Below are 15387 nucleotides of genomic sequence, written 5' to 3'. Positions count from 1 at the left end.
GGGCCCATTGATTCCCATTGAAATCCAAGATTCAGAAGCAAATGAGTTTAGGTCCAAAGAAATACACAGCAGGCAACCATTTTCCTCCACACTTTCACATGCAAGGTATTGTGGGATTGCAGTCAGGCTTGAAGTACCTGTTGATGAGTTCTATGAAAATGTAGCCTTGTGGAGGTATTGTCATGTTTCAGTTGGGACAGCACTTCTTTACATTGCGCTACGATCGCACCCGGGCGCTGTGATGGCCGAGTGGTTAAGGCGTTGGACTTGAAATCCAATGGGGTCTCCCCGCGCAGGTTCGAACCGTTCTTGCAGCGTTTGTTTGGTTCTTTTGGTTCTCATGGTCCATTTTTTAGGGTTGAGGAAATTAACAGGTGCAGGCACACAGATTAGTGAGCTGCTTCCAAGAGCAAAAGCCAAGGACTGGCTTTCTTTGACTTTCAGGCAAAGGATTGATTCCACAGGGGCTTGAAGCCAGGACCTTCTGCTTGTAAAGCAGACATGGGAAGCGGCACACTATGGAACCTCCATGAAACTGGTGCTCACAACAACTTTTGCAGAAAGATTTTATGGTTGTTTCCCTTTCAAAGTGTAATGACTTCTTGAAGCCTTTGTGCCCAAAGGCCTATGTGCTGTGATGGCTGTGAGGTTAAGGCGTTGGACAGGAAATCCAATTTTGATTCAATTGATTCAGATTGAAATCCAAGATTCAGAAGCAAATGAGTTTAGGTGCAAAAAAATACACAGCAGGCAGCCATTTCCCTCCACACATTCACATGCAAGGTATTGTGGGATAGCAGTCAGGCCTGAACTACCTGTTGATGAGTACTATCAAAATTTAGGCTTGTGGAGGTATGGTTATATTTCAGTTGGGACGGCAGTTGTTAGCTTAGCGCTAACCTGGCACCCTTGGGAGCTGTGATGGCCGAGTGGTTATCGCTTTGCATTGGTTCTTTTGGTTCTTTTGGTTCCTTTTTAATGGGTGAGGAAATGAAGAAGTGCAGGCACAAAGACAAGTGCCAAGAGCAAAAGCCAAGGACTCGCTATCATTGACTTTAAGGCAGAAGAATGATTCCACTGGGGTTTGAACCCAGGACCTTCTGCGTGTAAAGCACACGTGATAACCGCTACACTATGGAACCCACAGGATGTGTGTGCTCACAACAACTTTTGCAGAAAGATTTAATGTGATGGTTCTTTTTCAAGGGGTGAGGAAATGAACAAGTGCAGGCAGCCAACCTGCTGTGATGGCCGAGAGGTTAAGGCGTTGGACTCGAAATCCAATGGGGTTTCCCCACGCAGGTTCGAACCCTGCTCGCAGCGTAAGCCTTCTTTAAGGGTTTTCGACAAAATCTATGGAAACAAGCAGAATGCACTAGCTTCCAATGAGCACTGCAATAACCGATTTCCCTTTCCGAGCAAGCGTGTTGACACTTTGAATCCACTGCATCGGCATTTAAAGCAGTCTGGACTTGATTCATCTCAAACACGAGCTGAAAAACAAGATTGATGTGCAGGTTTTTAACACATACAGTGGGCCCATTGATTCCCATTGAAATCCAAGATTCAGAAGCAAATGAGTTTAGGTCCAAAGAAATACACAGCAGGCAACCATTTTCCTCCACACTTTCACATGCAAGGTATTGTGGGATAGCAGTCAGGCCTGAACTACCTGTTGATGAGTACTATCAAAATTTAGGCTTGTGGAGGTATGGTTATATTTCAGTTGGGACGGCAGTTCTTAGCTTAGCGCTAACCTGGCACCCTTGGGAGCTGTGATGGCCGAGTGGTTATCGCTTTGCATTGGTTCTTTTGGTTCTTTTGGTTCCTTTTTAATGGGTGAGGAAATGAAGAAGTGCAGGCACAAAGACAAGTGCCAAGAGCAAAAGCCAAGGACTGGCTATCATTGACTTTAAGGCAGAAGAATGATTCCACTGGGGTTTGAACCCAGGACCTTCTGCGTGTAAAGCAGACGTGATAACCGCTACACTATGGAACCCACAGGTTGTGTGTGCTCACAACAACTTTTGCAGAAAGATTTAATGTGATGGTTCTTTTTCAAGGGGTGAGGAAATGAACAAGTGCAGGCAGCCAACCTGCTGTGATGGCCGAGAGGTTAAGGCGTTGGACTCGAAATCCAATGGGGTTTCCCCGCGCAGGTTCGAACCCTGCTCGCAGCGTAAGCCTTCTTTAAGGGTTTTCGACAAAACCTATGGAAACAAGCAGAATGCACTAGCTTCCAATGAGCACTGCAATAACCGATTTCCCTTTCCGAGCAAGCGTGTCGACACTTTGAATCCACTGCATCGGCATTTAAAGCAGTCTGGACTTGATTCATCTCAAACACGAGCTGAAAAACAAGCTTGATGTGCAGGTTTTTAACACATACAGTGGGCCCATTGATTCCCATTGAAATCCAAGATTCAGAAGCAAATGAGTTTAGGTCCAAAGAAATACACAGCAGGCAACCATTTTCCTCCACACTTTCACATGCAAGGTATTGTGGGATTGCAGTCAGGCTTGAAGTACCTGTTGATGAGTTCTATGAAAATGTAGCCTTGTGGAGGTTTTGTCATGTTTCAGTTGGGACAGCACTTCTTTACATTGCGCTACAATCACACACGGGCGCTGTGATGGCCGAGTGGTTAAGGCGTTGGACTTGAAATCCAATGGGGTCTCCCCGCGCAGGTTCGAACCCTGCTTGCAGCGTTTGTTTGGTTCTTTTGGTTCTCATGGTCCATTTTTTAGGGTTGAGGAAATTAACAGGTGCAGGCACACAGATTAGTGAGCTGCTTCCAAGAGCAAAAGCCAAGGACTGGCTTTCTTTGACTTTCAGGCAAAGGAATGATTCCACAGGGGCTTGAAGCCAGGACCTTCTGCTTGTAAAGCAGACATGAGAAGCGGCACACTATGGAACGTCCATGAAGCTGGTGCTCACAACAACTTTTGCAGAAAGATTTTATGGTTGTTTCCCTTTCAAAGTGTAATGACTTCTTGAAGCCTTTGTGCCCAAAGGCCTATGTGCTGTGATGGCTGTGAGGTTAAGGCGTTGGACAGGAAATCCAATTTTGATTCAATTGATTCAGATTGAAATCCAAGATTCAGAAGCAAATGAGTTTAGGTGCAAAAAAATTCACAGCAGGCAGCCATTTTCCTCCACACATTCACATGCAAGGTATTGTGGGAAAGCAGTCAGGCCTGAACTACCTGTTGATGAGTACTATCAAAATTTAGGCTTGTGGAGGTATGGTTATATTTCAGTTGGGACGGCAGTTCTTAGCTTAGCGCTAACCTGGCACCCTTGGGAGCTGTGATGGCCGAGCGGTTATCGCTTTGCATTGGTTCTTTTGGTTCTTTTGATTCCTTTTTAATGGGTGAGGAAATGAAGAAGTGCAGGCACAAAGACAAGTGCCAAGAGCAAAAGCCAAGGACTGGCTATCATTGACTTTAAGGCAGAAGAATGATTCCACTGTGGTATGAACCCAGGACCTTCTGCGTGTAAAGCAGACGTGATAACCGCTACACTATGGAACCCACAGGTTGTGTGTGCTCACAACAACTTTTGCAGAAAGATTTAATGTGATGGTTCTTTTTCAAGGGGTGAGGAAATGAACAAGTGCAGGCAGCCAACCTGCTGTGATGGCCGAGAGGTTAAGGCGTTGGACTCGAAATCCAATGGGGTTTCCCCGCGCAGGTTCGAACCCTGCTCGCAGCGTAAGCCTTCTTTAAGGGTTTTCGACAAAACCTATGGAAACAAGCAGAATGCACTAGCTTCCAATGAGCACTGCAATAACCGATTTCCCTTTCCGAGCAAGCGTGTCGACACTTTGAATCCACTGCATCGGCATTTAAAGCAGTCTGGACTTGATTCATCTCAAACACGAGCTGAAAAACAAGCTTGATGTGCAGGTTTTTAACACATACAGTGGGCCCATTGATTCCCATTGAAATCCAAGATTCAGAAGCAAATGAGTTTAGGTCCAAAGAAATACACAGCAGGCAACCATTTTCCTCCACACTTTCACATGCAAGGTATTGTGGGATTGCAGTCAGGCTTGAAGTACCTGTTGATGAGTTCTATGAAAATGTAGCCTTGTGGAGGTTTTGTCATGTTTCAGTTGGGACAGCACTTCTTTACATTGCGCTACAATCGCACACGGGCGCTGTGATGGCCGAGTGGTTAAGGCGTTGGACTTGAAATCCAATGGGGTCTCCCCGCGCAGGTTCGAACCCTGCTTGCAGCGTTTGTTTGGTTCTTTTGGTTCTCATGGTCCATTTTTTAGGGTTGAGGAAATTAACAGGTGCAGGCACACAGATTAGTGAGCTGCTTCCAAGAGCAAAAGCCAAGGACTGGCTTTCTTTGACTTTCAGGCAAAGGAATGATTCCACAGGGGCTTGAAGCCAGGACCTTCTGCTTGTAAAACAGACATGAGAAGCGGCACACTATGGAACGTCCATGAAGCTGGTGCTCACAACAACTTTTGCAGAAAGATTTTATGGTTGTTTCCCTTTCAAAGTGTAATGACTTCTTGAAGCCTTTGTGCCCAAAGGCCTATGTGCTGTGATGGCTGTGAGGTTAAGGCGTTGGACAGGAAATCCAATTTTGATTCAATTGATTCAGATTGAAATCCAAGATTCAGAAGCAAATGAGTTTAGGTGCAAAAAAATTCACAGCAGGCAGCCATTTTCCTCCACACATTCACATGCAAGGTATTGTGGGATAGCAGTCAGGCCTGAACTACCTGTTGATGAGTACTATCAAAATTTAGGCTTGTGGAGGTATGGTTATATTTCAGTTGGGACGGCAGTTCTTAGCTTAGCGCTAACCTGGCACCCTTGGGAGCTGTGATGGCCGAGTGGTTATCGCTTTGCATTGGTTCTTTTGGTTCTTTTGGTTCCTTTTTAATGGGTGAGGAAATGAAGAAGTGCAGGCACAAAGACAAGTGCCAAGAGCAAAAGCCAAGGACTGGCTATCATTGACTTTAAGGCAGAAGAATGATTCCACTGTGGTATGAACCCAGGACCTTCTGCGTGTAAAGCAGACGTGATAACCGCTACACTATGGAACCCACAGGATGTGTGTGCTCACAACAACTTTTGCAGAAAGATTTAATGTGATGGTTCTTTTTCAAGGGGTGAGGAAATGAACAAGTGCAAGCAGCCAACCTGCTGTGATGGCCGAGAGGTTAAGGCGTTGGACTCGAAATCCAATGGGGTTTCCCCGCGCAGGTTCGAACCCTGCTCGCAGCGTAAGCCTTCTTTAAGGGTTTTCGACAAAACCTATGGAAACAAGCAGAATGCACTAGCTTCCAATGAGCACTGCAATAACCGATTTCCCTTTCCGAGCAAGCGTGTCGACACTTTGAATCCACTGCATCGGCATTTAAAGCAGTCTGGACTTGATTCATCTCAAACACGAGCTGAAAAACAAGCTTGATGTGCAGGTTTTTAACACATACAGTGGGCCCATTGATTCCCATTGAAATCCAAGATTCAGAAGCAAATGAGTTTAGGTCCAAAGAAATACACAGCAGGCAACCATTTTCCTCCACACTTTCACATGCAAGGTATTGTGGGATTGCAGTCAGGCTTGAAGTACCTGTTGATGAGTTCTATGAAAATGTAGCCTTGTGGAGGTTTTGTCATGTTTCAGTTGGGACAGCACTTCTTTACATTGCGCTACAATCACACACGGGCGCTGTGATGGCCGAGTGGTTAAGGCGTTGGACTTGAAATCCAATGGGGTCTCCCCGCGCAGGTTCGAACCCTGCTTGCAGCGTTTGTTTGGTTCTTTTGCTTCTCATGGTCCATTTTTTAGGGTTGAGGAAATTAACAGGTGCAGGCACACAGATTAGTGAGCTGCTTCCAAGAGCAAAAGCCAAGGACTGGCTTTCTTTGACTTTCAGGCAAAGGAATGATTCCACAGGGGCTTGAAGCCAGGACCTTCTGCTTGTAAAGCAGACATGAGAAGCGGCACACTATGGAACGTCCATGAAGCTGGTGCTCACAACAACTTTTGCAGAAAGATTTTATGGTTGTTTCCCTTTCAAAGTGTAATGACTTCTTGAAGCCTTTGTGCCCAAAGGCCTATGTGCTGTGATGGCTGTGAGGTTAAGGCGTTGGACAGGAAATCCAATTTTGATTCAATTGATTCAGATTGAAATCCAAGATTCAGAAGCAAATGAGTTTAGGTGCAAAAAAATACACAGCAGGCAGCCATTTTCCTCCACACATTCACATGCAAGGTATTGTGGGATAGCAGTCAGGCCTGAACTACCTGTTGATGAGTACTATCAAAATTTAGGCTTGTGGAGGTATGGTTATATTTCAGTTGGGACGGCAGTTCTTAGCTTAGCGCTAACCTGGCACCCTTGGGAGCTGTGATGGCCGAGTGGTTATCGCTTTGCATTGGTTCTTTTGGTTCTTTTGGTTCCTTTTTAATGGGTGAGGAAATGAAGAAGTGCAGGCACAAAGACAAGTGCCAAGAGCAAAAGCCAAGGACTGGCTATCATTGACTTTAAGGCAGAAGAATGATTCCACTGGGGTTTGAACCCAGGACCTTCTGCGTGTAAAGCAGACGTGATAACCGCTACACTATGGAACCCACAGGATGTGCGTGCTCACAACAACTTTTGCAGAAAGATTTATTGTGATGGTTCTTTTTCAAGGGGTGAGGAAATGAACAAGTGCAGGCAGCCAACCTGCTGTGATGGCCGAGAGGTTAAGGCGTTGGACTCGAAATCCAATGGGGTTTCCCCGCGCAGGTTCGAACCCTCCTCGCAGCGTAAGCCTTCTTTAAGGGTTTTCGACAAAATCTATGGAAACAAGCAGAATGCGCTAGCTTCCAATGAGCACTGCAATAACCGATTTCCCTTTCCGAGCAAGCGTGTTGACACTTTGAATCCACTGCATCGGCATTTAAAGCAGTCTGGACTTGATTCATCTCAAACACGAGCTGAAAAACAAGCTTGATGTGCAAGTTTTTAACACATACAGTGGGCCCATTGATTCCCATTGAAATCCAAGATTCAGAAGCAAATGAGTTTAGGTCCAAAGAAATACACAGCAGGCAACCATTTTCCTCCACACTTTCACATGCAAGGTATTGAGGGATTGCAGTCAGGCTTGAAGTACCTGTTGATGAGTTCTATGAAAATGTAGCCTTGTGGAGGTTTTGTCATGTTTCAGTTGGGACAGCACTTCTTTGCATTGCGCTACGATCGCACACGGGCGCTGTGATGGCCGAGTGGTTAAGGCGTTGGACTTGAAATCCAATGGGGTCTCCCCGCGCAGGTTCGAACCCTGCTTGCAGCGTTTGTTTGGTTCTTTTGGTTCTTTTGGTTCTCATGGTCCATTTTTTAGGGTTGAGGAAATTAACAGGTGCAGGCACACAGATTAGTGAGCTGCTTCCAAGAGCAAAAGCCAAGGACTGGCTTTCTTTGACTTTCAGGCAAAGGAATGATTCCACAGGGGCTTGAAGCCAGGACCTTCTGCTTGTAAAGCAGACAAGAGAAGCGGCACACTATGGAACGTCCATGAAGCTGGTGCTCAAAACAACTTTTGCAGAAAGATTTTATGGTTGTTTCCCTTTCAAAGTGTAATGACTTCTTGAAGCCTTTGTGCCCAAAGGCCTATGTGCTGTGATGGCTGTGAGGTTAAGGCGTTGGACAGGAAATCCAATTTTGATTCAATTGATTCAGATTGAAATCCAAGATTCAGAAGCAAATGAGTTTAGGTGCAAAAAAATACACAGCAGGCAGCCATTTTCCTCCACACATTCACATGCAAGGTGTTGTGGGATAGCAGTCAGGCCTGAACTACCTGTTGATGAGTACTATCAAAATTTAGGCTTGTGGAGGTATGGTTATATTTCAGTTGGGACGGCAGTTCTTAGCTTAGCGCTAACCTGGCACCCTTGGGAGCTGTGATGGCCGAGTGGTTATCGCTTTGCATTGGTTCTTTTGGTTCTTTTGGTTCCTTTTTAATGGGTGAGGAAATGAAGAAGTGCAGGCACAAAGACAAGTGCCAAGAGCAAAAGCCAAGGACTGGCTATCATTGACTTTAAGGCAGAAGAATGATTCCACTGGGGTTTGAACCCAGGACCTTCTGCGTGTAAAGCAGACGTGATCACCGCTACACTATGGAACCCACAGGAAGACTGTGCTCACAACAACTTTTGCAGAAAGATTTAATGTGATGGTTCTTTTTCAAGGGGTGAGGAAATGAACAAGTGCAGGCAGCCAACTTGCTGTGATGGCCGAGAGGTTAAGGCGTTGGACTCGAAATCCAATGGGGTTTCCCCGCGCAGGTTCGAACCCTGCTCGCAGCGTAAGCCTTCTTTAAGGGTTTTCGACAAAATCTATGGAAACAAGCAGAATGCGCTAGCTTCCAATGAGCACTGCAATAACCGATTTCCCTTTCCGAGCAAGCGTGTTGACACTTTGAATCCACTGCATCGGCATTTAAAGCAGTCTGGACTTGATTCATCTCAAACACGAGCTGAAAAACAAGCTTGATGTGCAGGTTTTTAACACAAACAGTGGGCCCATTGATTCCCATTGAAATCCAAGATTCAGAAGCAAATGAGTTTAGGTCCAAAGAAATACACAGCAGGCAACCATTTTCCTCCACACTTTCACATGCAAGGTATTGTGGGATTGCAGTCAGGCTTGAAGTACCTGTTGATGAGTTCTATGAAAATGTAGCCTTGTGGAGGTTTTGTCATGTTTCAGTTGGGACAGCACTTCTTTGCATTGCGCTACGGTCGCACACGGGCGCTGTGATGGCCGAGTGGTTAAGGCGTTGGACTTGAAATCCAATGGGGTCTCCCCGCGCAGGTTCGAACCCTGCTTGCAGCGTTTGTTTGGTTCTTTTGGTTCTTTTGGTTCTCATGGTCCATTTTTTAGGGTTGAGGAAATTAACAGGTGCAGGCACACAGATTAGTGAGCTGCTTCCAAGAGCAAAAGCCAAGGACTGGCTTTCTTTGACTTTCAGGCAAAGGAATGATTCCACAGGGGCTTGAAGCCAGGACCTTCTGCTTGTAAAGCAGACAAGAGAAGCGGCACACTATGGAACGTCCATGAAGCTGGTGCTCAAAACAACTTTTGCAGAAAGATTTTATGGTTGTTTCCCTTTCAAAGTGTAATGACTTCTTGAAGCCTTTGTGCCCAAAGGCCTATGTGCTGTGATGGCTGTGAGGTTAAGGCGTTGGACAGGAAATCCAATTTTGATTCAATTGATTCAGATTGAAATCCAAGATTCAGAAGCAAATGAGTTTAGGTGCAAAAAAATACACAGCAGGCAGCCATTTTCCTCCACACATTCACATGCAAGGTGTTGTGGGATAGCAGTCAGGCCTGAACTACCTGTTGATGAGTACTATCAAAATTTAGGCTTGTGGAGGTATGGTTATATTTCAGTTGGGACGGCAGTTCTTAGCTTAGCGCTAACCTGGCACCCTTGGGAGCTGTGATGGCCGAGTGGTTATCGCTTTGCATTGGTTCTTTTGGTTCTTTTGGTTCCTTTTTAATGGGTGAGGAAATGAAGAAGTGCAGGCACAAAGACAAGTGCCAAGAGCAAAAGCCAAAGACTGGCTATCATTGACTTTAAAGCAGAAGAATGATTCCACTGCGGTTTGAACCCAGGACCTTCTGCGTGTAAAGCAGACGTGATAACCGCTACACTATGGAACCCACAGGTTGTGTGTGCTCACAACAACTTTTGCAGAAAGATTTAATGTGATGGTTCTTTTTCAAGGGGTGAGGAAATGAACAAGTGCAAGCAGCCAACCTGCTGTGATGGCCGAGAGGTTAAGGCGTTGGACTCGAAATCCAATGGGGTTTCCCCGCGCAGGTTCGAACCCTGCTCGCAGCGTAAGCCTTCTTTAAGGGTTTTCGACAAAACCTATGGAAACAAGCAGAATGCACTAGCTTCCAATGAGCACTGCAATAACCGATTTCCCTTTCCGAGCAAGCGTGTCGACACTTTGAATCCACTGCATCGGCATTTAAAGCAGTCTGGACTTGATTCATCTCAAACACGAGCTGAAAAACAAGCTTGATGTGCAGGTTTTTAACACATACAGTGGGCCCATTGATTCCCATTGAAATCCAAGATTCAGAAGCAAATGAGTTTAGGTCCAAAGAAATACACAGCAGGCAACCATTTTCCTCCACACTTTCACATGCAAGGTATTGTGGGATTGCAGTCAGGCTTGAAGTACCTGTTGATGAGTTCTATGAAAATGTAGCCTTGTGGAGGTTTTGTCATGTTTCAGTTGGGACAGCACTTCTTTACATTGCGCTACAATCACACACGGGCGCTGTGATGGCCGAGTGGTTAAGGCGTTGGACTTGAAATCCAATGGGGTCTCCCCGCGCAGGTTTGAACCCTGCTTGCAGCGTTTGTTTGGTTCTTTTGCTTCTCATGGTCCATTTTTTAGGGTTGAGGAAATTAACAGGTGCAGGCACACAGATTAGTGAGCTGCTTCCAAGAGCAAAAGCCAAGGACTGGCTTTCTTTGACTTTCAGGCAAAGGAATGATTCCACAGGGGCTTGAAGCCAGGACCTTCTGCTTGTAAAGCAGACATGAGAAGCGGCACACTATGGAACGTCCATGAAGCTGGTGCTCACAACAACTTTTGCAGAAAGATTTTATGGTTGTTTCCCTTTCAAAGTGTAATGACTTCTTGAAGCCTTTGTGCCCAAAGGCCTATGTGCTGTGATGGCTGTGAGGTTAAGGCGTTGGACAGGAAATCCAATTTTGATTCAATTGATTCAGATTGAAATCCAAGATTCAGAAGCAAATGAGTTTAGGTGCAAAAAAATACACAGCAGGCAGCCATTTTCCTCCACACATTCACATGCAAGGTATTGTGGGATAGCAGTCAGGCCTGAACTACCTGTTGATGAGTACTATCAAAATTTAGGCTTGTGGAGGTATGGTTATATTTCAGTTGGGACGGCAGTTCTTAGCTTAGCGCTAACCTGGCACCCTTGGGAGCTGTGATGGCCGAGTGGTTATCGCTTTGCATTGGTTCTTTTGGTTCTTTTGGTTCCTTTTTAATGGGTGAGGAAATGAAGAAGTGCAGGCACAAAGACAAGTGCCAAGAGCAAAAGCCAAGGACTGGCTATCATTGACTTTAAGGCAGAAGAATGATTCCACTGGGGTTTGAACCCAGGACCTTCTGCGTGTAAAGCAGACGTGATAACCGCTACACTATGGAACCCACAGGATGTGCGTGCTCACAACAACTTTTGCAGAAAGATTTATTGTGATGGTTCTTTTTCAAGGGGTGAGGAAATGAACAAGTGCAGGCAGCCAACCTGCTGTGATGGCCGAGAGGTTAAGGCGTTGGACTCGAAATCCAATGGGGTTTCCCCGCGCAGGTTCGAACCCTCCTCGCAGCGTAAGCCTTCTTTAAGGGTTTTCGACAAAATCTATGGAAACAAGCAGAATGCGCTAGCTTCCAATGAGCACTGCAATAACCGATTTCCCTTTCCGAGCAAGCGTGTTGACACTTTGAATCCACTGCATCGGCATTTAAAGCAGTCTGGACTTGATTCATCTCAAACACGAGCTGAAAAACAAGCTTGATGTGCAAGTTTTTAACACATACAGTGGGCCCATTGATTCCCATTGAAATCCAAGATTCAGAAGCAAATGAGTTTAGGTCCAAAGAAATACACAGCAGGCAACCATTTTCCTCCACACTTTCACATGCAAGGTATTGAGGGATTGCAGTCAGGCTTGAAGTACCTGTTGATGAGTTCTATGAAAATGTAGCCTTGTGGAGGTTTTGTCATGTTTCAGTTGGGACAGCACTTCTTTGCATTGCGCTACGATCGCACACGGGCGCTGTGATGGCCGAGTGGTTAAGGCGTTGGACTTGAAATCCAATGGGGTCTCCCCGCGCAGGTTCGAACCCTGCTTGCAGCGTTTGTTTGGTTCTTTTGGTTCTTTTGGTTCTCATGGTCCATTTTTTAGGGTTGAGGAAATTAACAGGTGCAGGCACACAGATTAGTGAGCTGCTTCCAAGAGCAAAAGCCAAGGACTGGCTTTCTTTGACTTTCAGGCAAAGGAATGATTCCACAGGGGCTTGAAGCCAGGACCTTCTGCTTGTAAAGCAGACAAGAGAAGCGGCACACTATGGAACGTCCATGAAGCTGGTGCTCAAAACAACTTTTGCAGAAAGATTTTATGGTTGTTTCCCTTTCAAAGTGTAATGACTTCTTGAAGCCTTTGTGCCCAAAGGCCTATGTGCTGTGATGGCTGTGAGGTTAAGGCGTTGGACAGGAAATCCAATTTTGATTCAATTGATTCAGATTGAAATCCAAGATTCAGAAGCAAATGAGTTTAGGTGCAAAAAAATACACAGCAGGCAGCCATTTTCCTCCACACATTCACATGCAAGGTGTTGTGGGATAGCAGTCAGGCCTGAACTACCTGTTGATGAGTACTATCAAAATTTAGGCTTGTGGAGGTATGGTTATATTTCAGTTGGGACGGCAGTTCTTAGCTTAGCGCTAACCTGGCACCCTTGGGAGCTGTGATGGCCGAGTGGTTATCGCTTTGCATTGGTTCTTTTGGTTCTTTTGGTTCCTTTTTAATGGGTGAGGAAATGAAGAAGTGCAGGCACAAAGACAAGTGCCAAGAGCAAAAGCCAAGGACTGGCTATCATTGACTTTAAGGCAGAAGAATGATTCCACTGGGGTTTGAACCCAGGACCTTCTGCGTGTAAAGCAGACGTGATCACCGCTACACTATGGAACCCACAGGAAGACTGTGCTCACAACAACTTTTGCAGAAAGATTTAATGTGATGGTTCTTTTTCAAGGGGTGAGGAAATGAACAAGTGCAGGCAGCCAACCTGCTGTGATGGCCGAGAGGTTAAGGCGTTGGACTCGAAATCCAATGGGATTTCCCCGCGCAGGTTTGAACCCTGCTCGCAGCGTAAGCCTTCTTTAAGGGTTTTCGACAAAATCTATGGAAACAAGCAGAATGCGCTAGCTTCCAATGAGCACTGCAATAACCGATTTCCCTTTCCGAGCAAGCGTGTTGACACTTTGAATCCACTGCATCGGCATTTAAAGCAGTCTGGACTTGATTCATCTCAAACACGAGCTGAAAAACAAGCTTGATGTGCAGGTTTTTAACACAAACAGTGGGCCCATTGATTCCCATTGAAATCCAAGATTCAGAAGCAAATGAGTTTAGGTCCAAAGAAATACACAGCAGGCAACCATTTTCCTCCACACTTTCACATGCAAGGTATTGTGGGATTGCAGTCAGGCTTGAAGTACCTGTTGATGAGTTCTATGAAAATGTAGCCTTGTGGAGGTTTTGTCATGTTTCAGTTGGGACAGCACTTCTTTGCATTGCGCTACGGTCGCACACGGGCGCTGTGATGGCCGAGTGGTTAAGGCGTTGGACTTGAAATCCAATGGGGTCTCCCCGCGCAGGTTCGAACCCTGCTTGCAGCGTTTGTTTGGTTCTTTTGGTTCTTTTGGTTCTCATGGTCCATTTTTTAGGGTTGAGGAAATTAACAGGTGCAGGCACACAGATTAGTGAGCTGCTTCCAAGAGCAAAAGCCAAGGACTGGCTTTCTTTGACTTTCAGGCAAAGGAATGATTCCACAGGGGCTTGAAGCCAGGACCTTCTGCTTGTAAAGCAGACAAGAGAAGCGGCACACTATGGAACGTCCATGAAGCTGGTGCTCAAAACAACTTTTGCAGAAAGATTTTATGGTTGTTTCCCTTTCAAAGTGTAATGACTTCTTGAAGCCTTTGTGCCCAAAGGCCTATGTGCTGTGATGGCTGTGAGGTTAAGGCGTTGGACAGGAAATCCAATTTTGATTCAATTGATTCAGATTGAAATCCAAGATTCAGAAGCAAATGAGTTTAGGTGCAAAAAAATACACAGCAGGCAGCCATTTTCCTCCACACATTCACATGCAAGGTGTTGTGGGATAGCAGTCAGGCCTGAACTACCTGTTGATGAGTACTATCAAAATTTAGGCTTGTGGAGGTATGGTTATATTTCAGTTGGGACGGCAGTTCTTAGCTTAGCGCTAACCTGGCACCCTTGGGAGCTGTGATGGCCGAGTGGTTATCGCTTTGCATTGGTTCTTTTGGTTCTTTTGGTTCCTTTTTAATGGGTGAGGAAATGAAGAAGTGCAGGCACAAAGACAAGTGCCAAGAGCAAAAGCCAAAGACTGGCTATCATTGACTTTAAAGCAGAAGAATGATTCCACTGCGGTTTGAACCCAGGACCTTCTGCGTGTAAAGCAGACGTGATCACCGCTACACTATGGAACCCACAGGAAGAGTGTGCTCACAACAACTTTTGCAGAAAGATTTAATGTGATGGTTCTTTTTCAAGGGGTGAGGAAATGAACAAGTGCAGGCAGCCAACCTGCTGTGATGGCCGAGAGGTTAAGGCGTTGGACTCGAAATCCAATGGGGTTTCCCCGCGCAGGTTCGAGCCCTGCTCGCAGCGTAAGCCTTCTTTAAGGGTTTTCGACAAAATCTATGGAAACAAGCAGAATGCGCTAGCTTCCAATGAGCACTGCAATAACCGATTTCCCTTTCCGAGCAAGCGTGTTGACACTTTGAATCCACTGCATCGGCATTTAAAGCAGTCTGGACTTGATTCATCTCAAACACGAGCTGAAAAACAAGCTTGATGTGCAGGTTTTTAACACAAACAGTGGGCCCATTGATTCCCATTGAAATCCAAGATTCAGAAGCAAATGAGTTTAGGTCCAAAGAAATACACAGCAGGCAACCATTTTCCTCCACACTTTCACATGCAAGGTATTGTGGGATTGCAGTCAGGCTTGAAGTACCTGTTGATGAGTTCTATGAAAATGTAGCCTTGTGGAGGTTTTGTCATGTTTCAGTTGGGACAGCACTTCTTTGCATTGCGCTACGGTCGCACCCGGGCGCTGTGATGGCCGAGAGGTTAAGGCGTTGGACTTGAAATCCAATGGGGTCTCCCCGCGCAGGTTCGAACCCTGCTTGCAGAGTTCGTTTGGTTCTTTTGGTTCTTTTGGTTCTCATGGTCCATTTTTTAGGGTTGAGGAAATTAACAGGTGCAGGCACACAGATTAGTGAGCTGCTTCCAAGAGCAAAAGCCAAGGACTGGCTTTCTTTGACTTTCAGGCAAAGGAATGATTCCACAGGGGCTTGAAGCCAGGACCTTCTGCTTGTAAAGCAGACAAGAGAAGTGGCACACTATGGAACGTCCATGAAGCTGGTGCTCAAAACAACTTTTGCAGAAAGATTTTATGGTTGTTTCCCTTTCAAAGTGTAATGACTTCTTGAAGCCTTTGTGCCCAAAGGCCTATGTGCTGTGATGGCTGTGAGGTTAAGGCGTTGGACAGGAAAT

The 15387-nt window shown here is 45.8% G+C and overlaps 30 non-coding genes across 30 annotated transcripts; 20 read left to right on the top strand and 10 right to left on the bottom strand.

Annotated features, from left to right (window-relative positions):
- Positions 1-235: 235 nt before the first annotated feature.
- On the top strand, positions 236-317 carry trnas-uga (transfer RNA serine (anticodon UGA)). The gene has a single exon. It is a non-coding gene; the product is annotated as a tRNA-Ser (tRNA).
- A 752-nt stretch (positions 318-1069) lies between these two features.
- On the bottom strand, positions 1070-1142 carry trnav-uac (transfer RNA valine (anticodon UAC)). Its single transcript has one exon. It is a non-coding gene; the product is annotated as a tRNA-Val (tRNA).
- Positions 1143-1241: 99 nt separating this feature from the next.
- Positions 1242-1323, top strand: trnas-cga (transfer RNA serine (anticodon CGA)). Its single transcript has one exon. It is a non-coding gene; the product is annotated as a tRNA-Ser (tRNA).
- A 603-nt stretch (positions 1324-1926) lies between these two features.
- On the bottom strand, positions 1927-1999 carry trnav-uac (transfer RNA valine (anticodon UAC)). The gene has a single exon. It is a non-coding gene; the product is annotated as a tRNA-Val (tRNA).
- A 99-nt stretch (positions 2000-2098) lies between these two features.
- trnas-cga (transfer RNA serine (anticodon CGA)) lies at positions 2099-2180 on the top strand. Its single transcript has one exon. It is a non-coding gene; the product is annotated as a tRNA-Ser (tRNA).
- A 447-nt stretch (positions 2181-2627) lies between these two features.
- Positions 2628-2709, top strand: trnas-uga (transfer RNA serine (anticodon UGA)). Its single transcript has one exon. It is a non-coding gene; the product is annotated as a tRNA-Ser (tRNA).
- Positions 2710-3461: 752 nt separating this feature from the next.
- Positions 3462-3534, bottom strand: trnav-uac (transfer RNA valine (anticodon UAC)). Its single transcript has one exon. It is a non-coding gene; the product is annotated as a tRNA-Val (tRNA).
- Positions 3535-3633: 99 nt separating this feature from the next.
- Positions 3634-3715, top strand: trnas-cga (transfer RNA serine (anticodon CGA)). The gene has a single exon. It is a non-coding gene; the product is annotated as a tRNA-Ser (tRNA).
- A 447-nt stretch (positions 3716-4162) lies between these two features.
- On the top strand, positions 4163-4244 carry trnas-uga (transfer RNA serine (anticodon UGA)). The gene has a single exon. It is a non-coding gene; the product is annotated as a tRNA-Ser (tRNA).
- A 752-nt stretch (positions 4245-4996) lies between these two features.
- On the bottom strand, positions 4997-5069 carry trnav-uac (transfer RNA valine (anticodon UAC)). The gene has a single exon. It is a non-coding gene; the product is annotated as a tRNA-Val (tRNA).
- A 99-nt stretch (positions 5070-5168) lies between these two features.
- trnas-cga (transfer RNA serine (anticodon CGA)) lies at positions 5169-5250 on the top strand. Its single transcript has one exon. It is a non-coding gene; the product is annotated as a tRNA-Ser (tRNA).
- Positions 5251-5697: 447 nt separating this feature from the next.
- Positions 5698-5779, top strand: trnas-uga (transfer RNA serine (anticodon UGA)). The gene has a single exon. It is a non-coding gene; the product is annotated as a tRNA-Ser (tRNA).
- Positions 5780-6531: 752 nt separating this feature from the next.
- trnav-uac (transfer RNA valine (anticodon UAC)) lies at positions 6532-6604 on the bottom strand. Its single transcript has one exon. It is a non-coding gene; the product is annotated as a tRNA-Val (tRNA).
- A 99-nt stretch (positions 6605-6703) lies between these two features.
- trnas-cga (transfer RNA serine (anticodon CGA)) lies at positions 6704-6785 on the top strand. The gene has a single exon. It is a non-coding gene; the product is annotated as a tRNA-Ser (tRNA).
- A 447-nt stretch (positions 6786-7232) lies between these two features.
- trnas-uga (transfer RNA serine (anticodon UGA)) lies at positions 7233-7314 on the top strand. The gene has a single exon. It is a non-coding gene; the product is annotated as a tRNA-Ser (tRNA).
- Positions 7315-8075: 761 nt separating this feature from the next.
- On the bottom strand, positions 8076-8148 carry trnav-uac (transfer RNA valine (anticodon UAC)). Its single transcript has one exon. It is a non-coding gene; the product is annotated as a tRNA-Val (tRNA).
- Positions 8149-8247: 99 nt separating this feature from the next.
- On the top strand, positions 8248-8329 carry trnas-cga (transfer RNA serine (anticodon CGA)). Its single transcript has one exon. It is a non-coding gene; the product is annotated as a tRNA-Ser (tRNA).
- A 447-nt stretch (positions 8330-8776) lies between these two features.
- trnas-uga (transfer RNA serine (anticodon UGA)) lies at positions 8777-8858 on the top strand. The gene has a single exon. It is a non-coding gene; the product is annotated as a tRNA-Ser (tRNA).
- Positions 8859-9619: 761 nt separating this feature from the next.
- On the bottom strand, positions 9620-9692 carry trnav-uac (transfer RNA valine (anticodon UAC)). Its single transcript has one exon. It is a non-coding gene; the product is annotated as a tRNA-Val (tRNA).
- Positions 9693-9791: 99 nt separating this feature from the next.
- trnas-cga (transfer RNA serine (anticodon CGA)) lies at positions 9792-9873 on the top strand. Its single transcript has one exon. It is a non-coding gene; the product is annotated as a tRNA-Ser (tRNA).
- A 447-nt stretch (positions 9874-10320) lies between these two features.
- Positions 10321-10402, top strand: trnas-uga (transfer RNA serine (anticodon UGA)). Its single transcript has one exon. It is a non-coding gene; the product is annotated as a tRNA-Ser (tRNA).
- A 752-nt stretch (positions 10403-11154) lies between these two features.
- Positions 11155-11227, bottom strand: trnav-uac (transfer RNA valine (anticodon UAC)). The gene has a single exon. It is a non-coding gene; the product is annotated as a tRNA-Val (tRNA).
- A 99-nt stretch (positions 11228-11326) lies between these two features.
- trnas-cga (transfer RNA serine (anticodon CGA)) lies at positions 11327-11408 on the top strand. Its single transcript has one exon. It is a non-coding gene; the product is annotated as a tRNA-Ser (tRNA).
- A 447-nt stretch (positions 11409-11855) lies between these two features.
- trnas-uga (transfer RNA serine (anticodon UGA)) lies at positions 11856-11937 on the top strand. The gene has a single exon. It is a non-coding gene; the product is annotated as a tRNA-Ser (tRNA).
- Positions 11938-12698: 761 nt separating this feature from the next.
- On the bottom strand, positions 12699-12771 carry trnav-uac (transfer RNA valine (anticodon UAC)). Its single transcript has one exon. It is a non-coding gene; the product is annotated as a tRNA-Val (tRNA).
- Positions 12772-12870: 99 nt separating this feature from the next.
- On the top strand, positions 12871-12952 carry trnas-cga (transfer RNA serine (anticodon CGA)). Its single transcript has one exon. It is a non-coding gene; the product is annotated as a tRNA-Ser (tRNA).
- A 447-nt stretch (positions 12953-13399) lies between these two features.
- trnas-uga (transfer RNA serine (anticodon UGA)) lies at positions 13400-13481 on the top strand. The gene has a single exon. It is a non-coding gene; the product is annotated as a tRNA-Ser (tRNA).
- Positions 13482-14242: 761 nt separating this feature from the next.
- On the bottom strand, positions 14243-14315 carry trnav-uac (transfer RNA valine (anticodon UAC)). Its single transcript has one exon. It is a non-coding gene; the product is annotated as a tRNA-Val (tRNA).
- Positions 14316-14414: 99 nt separating this feature from the next.
- On the top strand, positions 14415-14496 carry trnas-cga (transfer RNA serine (anticodon CGA)). Its single transcript has one exon. It is a non-coding gene; the product is annotated as a tRNA-Ser (tRNA).
- Positions 14497-14943: 447 nt separating this feature from the next.
- Positions 14944-15025, top strand: trnas-uga (transfer RNA serine (anticodon UGA)). Its single transcript has one exon. It is a non-coding gene; the product is annotated as a tRNA-Ser (tRNA).
- The last annotated feature ends 362 nt before the right edge of the window (positions 15026-15387 follow it).

This window comes from Conger conger, chromosome 7 (genome assembly GCF_963514075.1).
Source record: "Conger conger chromosome 7, fConCon1.1, whole genome shotgun sequence".
In the NCBI taxonomy this organism is placed as follows: domain Eukaryota; kingdom Metazoa; phylum Chordata; class Actinopteri; order Anguilliformes; family Congridae; genus Conger; species Conger conger.
The sequence above is the reverse complement of the archived record's forward strand: the minus strand, read 5'-3'. Positions and strand labels throughout refer to the sequence as shown.